Source organism: Moschus berezovskii, chromosome 21 (assembly GCF_049115385.1).
Source record: "Moschus berezovskii isolate FMDL1 chromosome 21, NW_MosBer_1.0, whole genome shotgun sequence".
In the NCBI taxonomy this organism is placed as follows: Eukaryota; Metazoa; Chordata; class Mammalia; order Artiodactyla; family Moschidae; genus Moschus; species Moschus berezovskii.
This window is the reverse complement of record NC_142480.1, coordinates 23,704,116-23,713,413: the sequence shown is the minus strand read 5'-3', so window position 1 is coordinate 23,713,413 and position 9,298 is coordinate 23,704,116. Positions and strand designations below refer to the sequence as shown.

The 9,298-nt window shown below is 41.0% G+C and overlaps 1 long non-coding RNA gene across 1 annotated transcript in view; it reads right to left on the bottom strand.

Moving 5' to 3' along the window:
• Window positions 1-828: 828 nt before the first annotated feature.
• LOC129550528 (uncharacterized) overlaps window positions 829-9,298 on the bottom strand; it is a 38,560-nt gene continuing 30,090 nt past the window's right edge. Inside the window, exon 3 of the long non-coding RNA XR_008684851.2 lies at window positions 829-1,080. This is a non-coding gene — a long non-coding RNA (uncharacterized LOC129550528). The remainder of the gene's footprint in view (window positions 1,081-9,298) is intronic.

The following is a 9,298-nucleotide window of genomic DNA, read 5'->3' as shown; positions in this document are numbered from 1 at the left end:
GCTTTCAAATAAGACTACCCTTTTTTCTGTGCTAACCTGTCCTAAACCAGTGATACATCTTCCAAAGATTTAAAAGCATGAACTTGATCTTCAGCAGTCCCACCCACTAGAATAATCTTTTAGCTCATAATGATAGATCAGGACCTCAAGTAAACAACAGACCTAACTGTCTCCATACAGGAAGAAGTGATTCTTACAGGATTTCAGGAACCCTTTTTGCTTAATGGATTACTATAATGTGTTTGTTACAGAATAGAATATGGCAGACTGATAATTGTTAGTATCTTCCTGCCAATTGCTTGCTAATTAATTATGCCTGATCTGAAGGAGAGAAACCAGGTAAGTAAGGTAAATCACATGCTCAATCGCTTTAATTGTGCCCAACTCTTTGCTACTCCATGGACATTAGCCCACAGGCTCCTCTATCCATGGGATTTTCTGGCAAGAATACTGAAGTGGGTTGCCATGCCCTTCTCCAGGAGATCTTCCCAACTCAGAGATCAAACTCATGTCTCCTGCATTTCCCGCATTGCAGGCAGATTCTTTACTTACTGAGCCATCAGGGAAGTTCAAAATCACAAACAGAAGTTAAAAAGCAAACTCTCATCTCCTGTGTTCAGCAGAGTGTGTCTAGTACAGAGGCTGGTTCACCAAAGTCATTCCCTGAGAGAGTTATGAAAGAGTGTAATGTTGAGAACCCAAGAGTTAAGAGCTGTTGCAGTGTGAGCTATTAGTTGTCTCTCCGAAGCAAGCACCATTCAGATGTGTGTTAAATGAAGGCTGGTCACCATGCTAAAGGTGAAGTTTTAAGTGTTTGAAGAACCCTATTCTCTGTCATGTCTTAGACAAGCAGAAAAAACATGTTTCTCAGTAGAAAACAAAATGAAGTGCAAAAAGTTTACAGCAATAAGGAAAAGGAGATCAAAGTTGGTGTTCAGGAGCGGGTGAAAGGACAACTGGAACAAGGACAGTCTTTCCATTGAGGGTAAGTCTGAGCATCCCTGTTCCATGTGGGAACCTTGAGGTGCTGAGGGCAATCAGAATGACTCCTTTCTCCTTGGTGGTATTGGCGAGAGGTACCTGAAGATGCAGATAGAAGAAACCTCTTCAAAATTAGGCCCCAGTCAGAAAACTGTGGTTCCCCTAGGTCAGTGATTTTTTTTTCATCCAGTATTTAATTTTTAAAAATACCAAACATAAAGAAGGTAGAAGAAGTTCAGACTCTCATATAGCCACTGTCTAGGTCTTACCATTAACATTTTACTGTGATGTTTTATCGTGTGTCCAACCTTCTATTCACCTAAAATTTGGGGATGCATTTCAAAGTAGTTTCAAACTATACTCTTTAGTATACTCTTTAATATTTCAGCATAATACATCATAAAGTAGAATTGAATATTGCTTTGCATGTTTTCTTTTCAGGTGAAATTTTACAAAAAATAAGATGTGCAACTCTTCAGTATACTATTCAACAAACTTTGACAAGCTTTCATCTTAGTAACTCAAATGCTTAGCAAGAAACAGAACATTACCATCGCACCAGAAAGTTCTGTCATACCCCTTGTCACTTAACCCCCACCTCCTTTCTGACAGAGAAAAGCACTGTTTCAGTTTTTTCACCATAGAGCAGCTCTTGTTCTAGAACTCCAAATAAATGAAATCATACAGTGTATACGCTTGTGTGTAAGACTTCTTTCTCTGAGTGTGTTTTTGAGGTTCATCGTGTTGTTGTCTGCATCAATGCTTCATTCCCTTTGATTGCCAGATTATATTGCCAGTGAATAAATGCATGATGGTTGGTTGGTCCCCGTTCTGCTATTGACAAATACCTGGGCTGTTTTCACTTTGGGATATTATGAGTAAAGTTGCTGTAAGCATTCTTGTACAAGTCTTCATGTGAACAGAAAATTTTCATTTCTCTTGGCTGAATACTTGAGTGGAATTGCCAAGTGGTAGGGTAGGTGTCCGTCTAGTCAAGGCTATGGTTTTTCCCATGGTCTTGTATGGATGTGAGAGTTGGACTGTGAAGAAAGCTGATCGCTGAAGAATTGATGCTTTTGAACTGTGGTGCTGGAGAAGACTCTTGAGAGTCCCTTGTACTGCAAGGAGATCCAACCAGTCCATTCTAAAGGAGATCAATCCTGGGTGTTCATTGGAAGGACTGATGCTAAAGCTGAAACTCCAATACTTTGGCCACCTCATGCGACGAGTTGACTCACTGGGAAAGACTCTGATGCTGGGAAAGTTTGGGGGCAGGAGGAGACGGGGACGACAGAGAATGAGATGGCTGGATGGCATCACTGACTCTGTGGACATGAGTCTGAGTGAACTCCGGGAGCTGGTGATGGACAGGGAGGCCTGGCGTGCTGTGATTCATGGGGTCGCAAAGAGTCGGACATGACTGAGCGACTGAACAGACTGAACTGAACTGAGGGTAGGTGTATTTTTTTTTTAATGTTTAGTTTTATAAGACACTGTCAGGCCTTTTCCCAAAGGCCTTTTGCACCATTTTGTACTCTCATAACCAGTGTGTGAAAATTCCACTTGCTCTGCATCCTCAGCAGCATTTAGTGTTGTCAGTCCTTTTTAATTTTAGCTACTTTAGAGGGTGTATAGTGATATTTCATTGTGAATTCTAATCTGTATCTCCTTGGCCAGTGGCTTTCAAACTTTGGTGTGCTTAAGACACACCTGTGGGCTCCTGAGCCCCAATTGGGGCAATTTTATTTGTATATTTTGTATTTGTATTTTTATTTTTAAATCAGGCCAGCCAAACCCCAACACGGTTTTGAACTCAATGGGTCTAGGCTGGGGCTGAGGTGCTGCTGTGCATGCTAAGTCACTTCAGTCATGTCTGACTCTTTGTGACTGCATGGACTGTTGCCCGCCAGGTTCCTCTGTCCATGGGGATTTTCCAGGCAATAATGTTGCCATTTCCTTCTCCAGGGGATCTTCCTGACCCAGAGATTGAACCCACATTTATTGTGTCTCCTGCATTGGCAGGTGGGTTCTTTGCCACTAGTGCCATCTGGGAAGCCCAAGGTCTAAGGTATCTGCCTCTTAACAAGTTCCCTGGAGATTCTGGTGAATGTGGTTCATTGATCATCTGTGAGGAATTAGCCCCCTGGGAACTGAAATTTTACATTTGATATCTGATGTCAATGTACCTTCATTTCTCTCTGGCAACTAGAATTCATTTAATTCCTTCCAGTGGAAGTGTTTGTGGACTTTTCATACTTAATAAAACATTTAATCTATTTACTAAAGTTTTAATCTTAAAAAATTGAGTGTTCTATTGTTTTATGTAAAATAAGAAAATCTAGATGATCTGAACCAAATTCCAGAAGAATGATTATTTGAGAAACTGCTCCAAAAGGGAAAAAATTCATATTTTCAGGTGTCTACGATCAACATAGTACTGTCAAAAATTACCTTATGGATCAAAAATTAAGAAAATAAATAGTATAATTTTATTTTCATTAGTGGATTAATGTATTTGCCAGTTCTGTGTTATACTAATATTGTTGTATGTCATCTAGCGAATAAAATATAGGCCTGAAATAGCCTACTGGTAATTGGAAGGGAAAATGTTGAAAATACATAAACATTTTATCATTACTGCATTGGATGTTAACAGCGAGGGGGAAAAGGACAAAGCTGCTATTAACCTAAGGAGACAATAATAACATGTTATATGTAGACCTTCGCCAAAGGATAGGTGTGAATAATGAAAATAATAACTGTAATATTGAATTTATCTAGCGCCTTTTTATCAAGAGCTCAAATGCTTTCTTCAATAATAGCTCTAATAATCTTGCAACATCTCTGTAAGTTAGCCAGGGGAGAGCATTGCACAATATATATATATATATTTTCCAGTGGAGAAATTAAGGGATAGAGCCTTTAATGTGAGAATTGGCATAAAGACAGAACAAAAGACAAGAACAGAACTAAGGATAGCCACAGGGCTCATAAGTTTATCTAAGTTCCAGTTCCCAAGACCTGCTTGGCAAATTCATTTATTCCCACAGTACATCTTGGATTGAAGAACAGACACATTGAACACACAGATAGGATTCTTAGATTCAACTGGCCATAGGAAAACAATAGCACTGGTCTTCATTTGAAGAATGTTGACAGACACAACTCTTCTCTTGAATTATTTAGTTAATTTTCTTTTTCTTTAAATAAGCTCTTAACTTAAGATGCTTACCCCTTGGAAGGAAAGTTATGACCAACCTAGACAGCATATTAAAGAGCAGAGACATTTCTTTGTCAACAAAGGTCCGTCTAGTCAAGGCTATGGTTTTTCCAGTGGTCATGTATGGATGTGAGAGTTGGACTGTGAAGAAAGCTGAGAGCTGAAGAATTGATGCTTTCGAACTGTGGTGTTGGAGAAGACTCTTGCGAGTCCCTTGTACTGCAAGGAGATCCAACCAGTCCATTCTAAAGGAGATCAATCCTAGGTGTTCATTGGAAGGACTGATGCTAAAGCTGAAACTGCAATACTTTGGCCACCTCATGCGAAGAGTTGACTCATTGGAAAAGACCCTGAATCTGGGAGGGATTGGGGGCAGGAGGAGAAGGGGATGACAGAGAATGAGATGGCTGGATGGCATCACCGACTCAATGGACGTGAGTTTGGGTAAACTCCGGGAGTTGGTGATGGACAGGAAGGCCTGGCGTGCTGTGATTCATGGGGTTGCAAAGAGTCAGACATGACTGAGTGACTTAACTGAACTGAACTAAAGAGTAAGGAGTCAGACACGACTTAGCAAGTAAACAACATCAAAAAAGTGTAAGATGAGTAAAGCAAAAGCAACAGACGATGACATGGTTGGATGACATCACCAACTGAATGGACATGAGTTTGAGTAAGTGATGGTGATGGACAGGGAAGCTTGGTATGCTGCAGTCTATGGAGTCACAAAGAGTTGGAGATGACTGAACTGAATTGAATTGAATCTTGGTTCAGTTCTCAGGGCTTTACAGATAAGTGTCTTAACTAAACGGGAAGTCAGACTCTCCATTTCTGCCCTGAGGGATTTCTTCCTCTTCCCCCTACAATGAACCCCTGTGTGTCTCTTTAAGAATTTGTCTGCCTGGTGGATAACATGGCCATTGAAGACTGCAAATCAGCATAGCTGCCTTTTTTTTTTTAATTGGAGGATAATTGCTTTACAATGTTGTGTTGGTTTCTGCCACACATCAACATGAATCAGCCATAGGTATGTATATGTTCTTTCTCTCCTGAACCTCCCTTCCACCTCCCCCCCCACCCCACCCCTCCAGGTTGTCACAGAGCACCAAGTTGAGCTCCCTGTGTTATATAGCAACTTCCTGTTAGCTATCTATTTTACATATGGTAATGTATGTATTTCAATGCTACTCTCTCATTTGTTCCACCCTCTCCTGCCCCTGCTTTGTCCATAAGTCTATTCTCTATGTCTAAGACACCCTTGCTGCCCTGCAAATAGAGCACTGCTGTCTTTGCTAAGGCACTCAGCCTGCTTCTTGTAGCCTCCTTGGCTCTTAGACACCTGCAGTTCTGGCTTGGTTATCCCTAGACATTCCACCAAGAATTCCCTCTAGATCTCCAAGAAGAGAAATCCTTTTAAGGTGTTTGATTTGGCAAGACATCATTTTACAGAGAGGCTGTATTTATAGCTATCTGTGGAAATGTTTGTCTTGATTCTGAAAATTCCATTCAGCAGGTGGGCAAGTGTGTGTGGTTTAAAGATAAACGTCTCTCTTGTTTGAAAACCTTGATAGCACCTCTTCTTCCAATAGGAATATCTAACTCTCTATCTTTTTTTTAACCTCATTCCATCTTTTTTATTACCTTGCTACTCCTTTCTTTTCTTGAATCAGATTTATACTTCTCTATTCTTTTAATTTAGTCAGTTTTTCCAACCAAGTTTCGGAAACACCATGTTAACTCTGGGCCATGCTATTTCCTTTCCTAAGTAGAAAGAGGAGCATTGAATCTCTATCTTCATTATAAAGCCTCTTGGGTCTCTTGCTTTTTTTCTATGCTTAAATTATCTTTGTTGCTCTGTATCGAACCTCTCCCAGGTCCCCCTGACCCCCTTAAGACAAAAACTAGAAAGATTATATCTCCCTTGTCAGGGTCTGTTTTCCATTATTATATGTTGATATTGATTTTGGTTCAGAGATTACTAGTCACAAGTCAATTAATCTTCCCCCAGATGGAAAACATTTTAAGGTACATCCCAGTGCCTCCTCCTCCTCCATGTCACCTAATTTAGTTTTGCTGTCTATTGGTCATTAACCCTTTAAGAAAGAATACTGAGTCAGTGTTTCTTGTTCAATTATATTTGACTCGCAATGGAAAAAGAACCATTTAGTGAACAAATGGGGAGGGAAACATTAAAAGCAAGAGCTATTAAAGAATTATAGACTTAAGAAGCCTCACAGTACCTGTGCATTTTGCCCTGTAGTCAAGGAAAATTGTGCACTCACGAGGAGAAAAGTTTTCACCCAGCATGCATTGATTTAACGTTTTAACTCACAGTAATGTAAAGTATGGACCTTGATTCTTAGGGCACATTTTGTTGTTATTGTCTCTTTCTCAATAGGACAGGGTTTAAAAATATGCTACTGTGCATACACAATAGCTGCTTTTCACTTATGCTTTTATCTATGCAGGAATTATTCTCTGGGCAAGATATTAAAATAAATGCATAACAACTTTTTAGAATTACTAATCCAGAAAAACTCCTCAGAGAAAATTCAGCCTTAAAAAAAAGTCATCTCAAACCTTGACATAAACAAGGAACACTAATAAAATTTATTTCTTCCTACAGTGGACACGATGAAAATTAGATAGACATATGATTTTCTTCCTTAGGGAGCCAGGTTGGCACTGAGAGAAGCCAATGTATGCATTACTGTTTTATATGGTACCGATACTTTTGTTTCTAAGCCAAAACAGGGATCAGATAAGGAAGATGTTTTGACATAAATGGATAATAGGAAGATGGATGTAGGTTGGTACTGTTGGAAAGGAGTTCTTTGAGCCCTGAGGCTGGCATTGGGTCCTGGTTCTGACTGTGACCTTGGACAAGTCACTTGTGGAGGAGTTGGATGGGAAGCAGAGAAAGGGGATACTTTGTGCAAGGAAATGTGTCAGAGACTTCAGCTGTGTCACCTCCTTTTGATCTTGACTTAGCATTTTTTGAGAGGAAAAAACCCAGGCTCAGGACACATGTGAATTGTTCTGAGTTGCTCAGCAGAAAGCTGTTTGCTTTGCTAGGACTGATATAGTTAATGCTTGATTTTTTGTGCTTTTTCACTTCGCTCTGTTGCACCTCTCCTGCTCCTTCAGCCTTCTGCAATGCAGGAGACACAGGTTGGATCCCTGAATTGGGAAGATCCCCTGGAGGAAGGCATGGCAACACACTCTGGTATTCCTGACTGGGAAATCCCATGTACAGAGGAGAGTTGGACATAACTGAAGCAACCAAGCACACCCTCACGCATCTTCACCCAGACTTATTCACTCAGGAGTTGAAGCTCTAGCTGTAAAGCCTGGACTGGGATTTCTTCTGTCCGCAAGTTCCTTTTTCTCTTTCCTCTAGTCCTTGCCAGAACTTGCCTAACAATACAGGTCATCTCCAGTCTTTCCTTTCCTGATGCTACATGTCTTGGTTTTTAAAAATGCTCTTTTCTGAGAGTCATGACTTCCTATAAAAGGAGCTCTTTCCAGTCCATGCCCTGATGACCACCTGGTAGGCTCCATCCCCTATTTAAAACCTCAAAATCTGAAGGGTAGAGGAGGTCAGGGTAGTTTTAGGTCCATTTCAAGGAGATCCAACCAGTCCATTCTAAAGGAGATCAGTCCTGACTGTTCATTGGAAGGACTGTTGTTGAAGCTGAAACTACAATACTTTGGCCACCTGACGCGAAAAGCTAACTCATTTGAAAAGACCCTGATGCTGGGAAAAATTGAAGGCAGGAGGAGAAGGGGATGACAGAGGATGAGATGGTTGGATGGGATCACCGACTCAATGGACATGGGTTTGGGTGGATTCCGGGAGTTGGTGATGGACAGGGAGGCCTGGCATGCTGTGGTTCATGGGGTCACAAAGAGTTGGACATGACTGAGCACCTGAACTGAACTGAACAAAGAGTCTCATAGGATAACAGAGTATTTGTAGAACTAGATGTGATGTGGAGAAGATGTAATTACCACTCATTTTTTAAATGAAGAAACTGAGGTCCTGACTTGCTCAAGGTCATAAAATAACTGACCAGCAAAGCTGAGACTTGAACTCCAGTCCTCTGGTTTCCAATCTGGGGCCCTTTCTACCACACCAGAGAGTAATTAAAGCATTAATGACAGCTTCTATAGTCCCTTAAAAACCCCAGTATGATCCTTTTACAAATTTAAAAACTGAGAATCCCAGGGACGGGGGAGCCTGGTGGGCTTCCGTCTATGGGGTCACACAGAGTCGGACACGACTGAAGTGACTTAGCAGCAGCAGCAGCAGCCTCTGACTAATCCGGAGGAAGTCATAAGAGAAGGGATTAGTAAATGATCAGTAAGAGGAGAGTAGGATCTAGATACCAAGAGAAATGTTGAGAAAGAGAGAGAGCAAGTGCATCTGAGGGGCTTTCATGAAACAAATGAACCCACACTACCTAGAAATGATAATTATCATTTTTCAGGATAATGTTGTTAGTTCTCTGCACTGTATAGTTGGAGCTGTTGGAACCCACGAAGGACTGGGTTCTTTAAGGAATCTTTTTCACTTCTACTCTTCTTTTTCACTCTTACTATGAAAGCAGGAGAAACACAGCATGGGTTCTAAGAGCCCTGCTATAGGATTTACATATAGGAAGGACTTTAGGGTGAGAGTCTGAATAGAACTGGGACAACCAGATGGACTTGCTGTGAAGTATTTGCTTAGAAAGAGACCTTTTATTTTGATTGTTTGCCTAATAGGTGTGACTTAGAAGTGCTGATGGAAATTACAGGTGGATGGATAAAGGAGTCCCAGTTGACACCTGGTCACTACCATTTGTTTTTAGTAGGGAAAGCAGCTTCAAATGTCTCCCCTTGCCTTTTCTGTTCCTGCAGATCTTATGCTGTCATCCCACACCAGGGTCCTTCGACTTCAGAGGCCCTGCACGGGCTCCCTGTGACGTGCCTCTTCTGAAGGCAAACAATATGAATAGCCCTGTTGTTATTGAGGACTTTATTTTTAATGGATCTTTAGGGGCAGATATAATGTCATAATTCTCTTGGACATTCTAGTTCTTTTCTCACACAGGG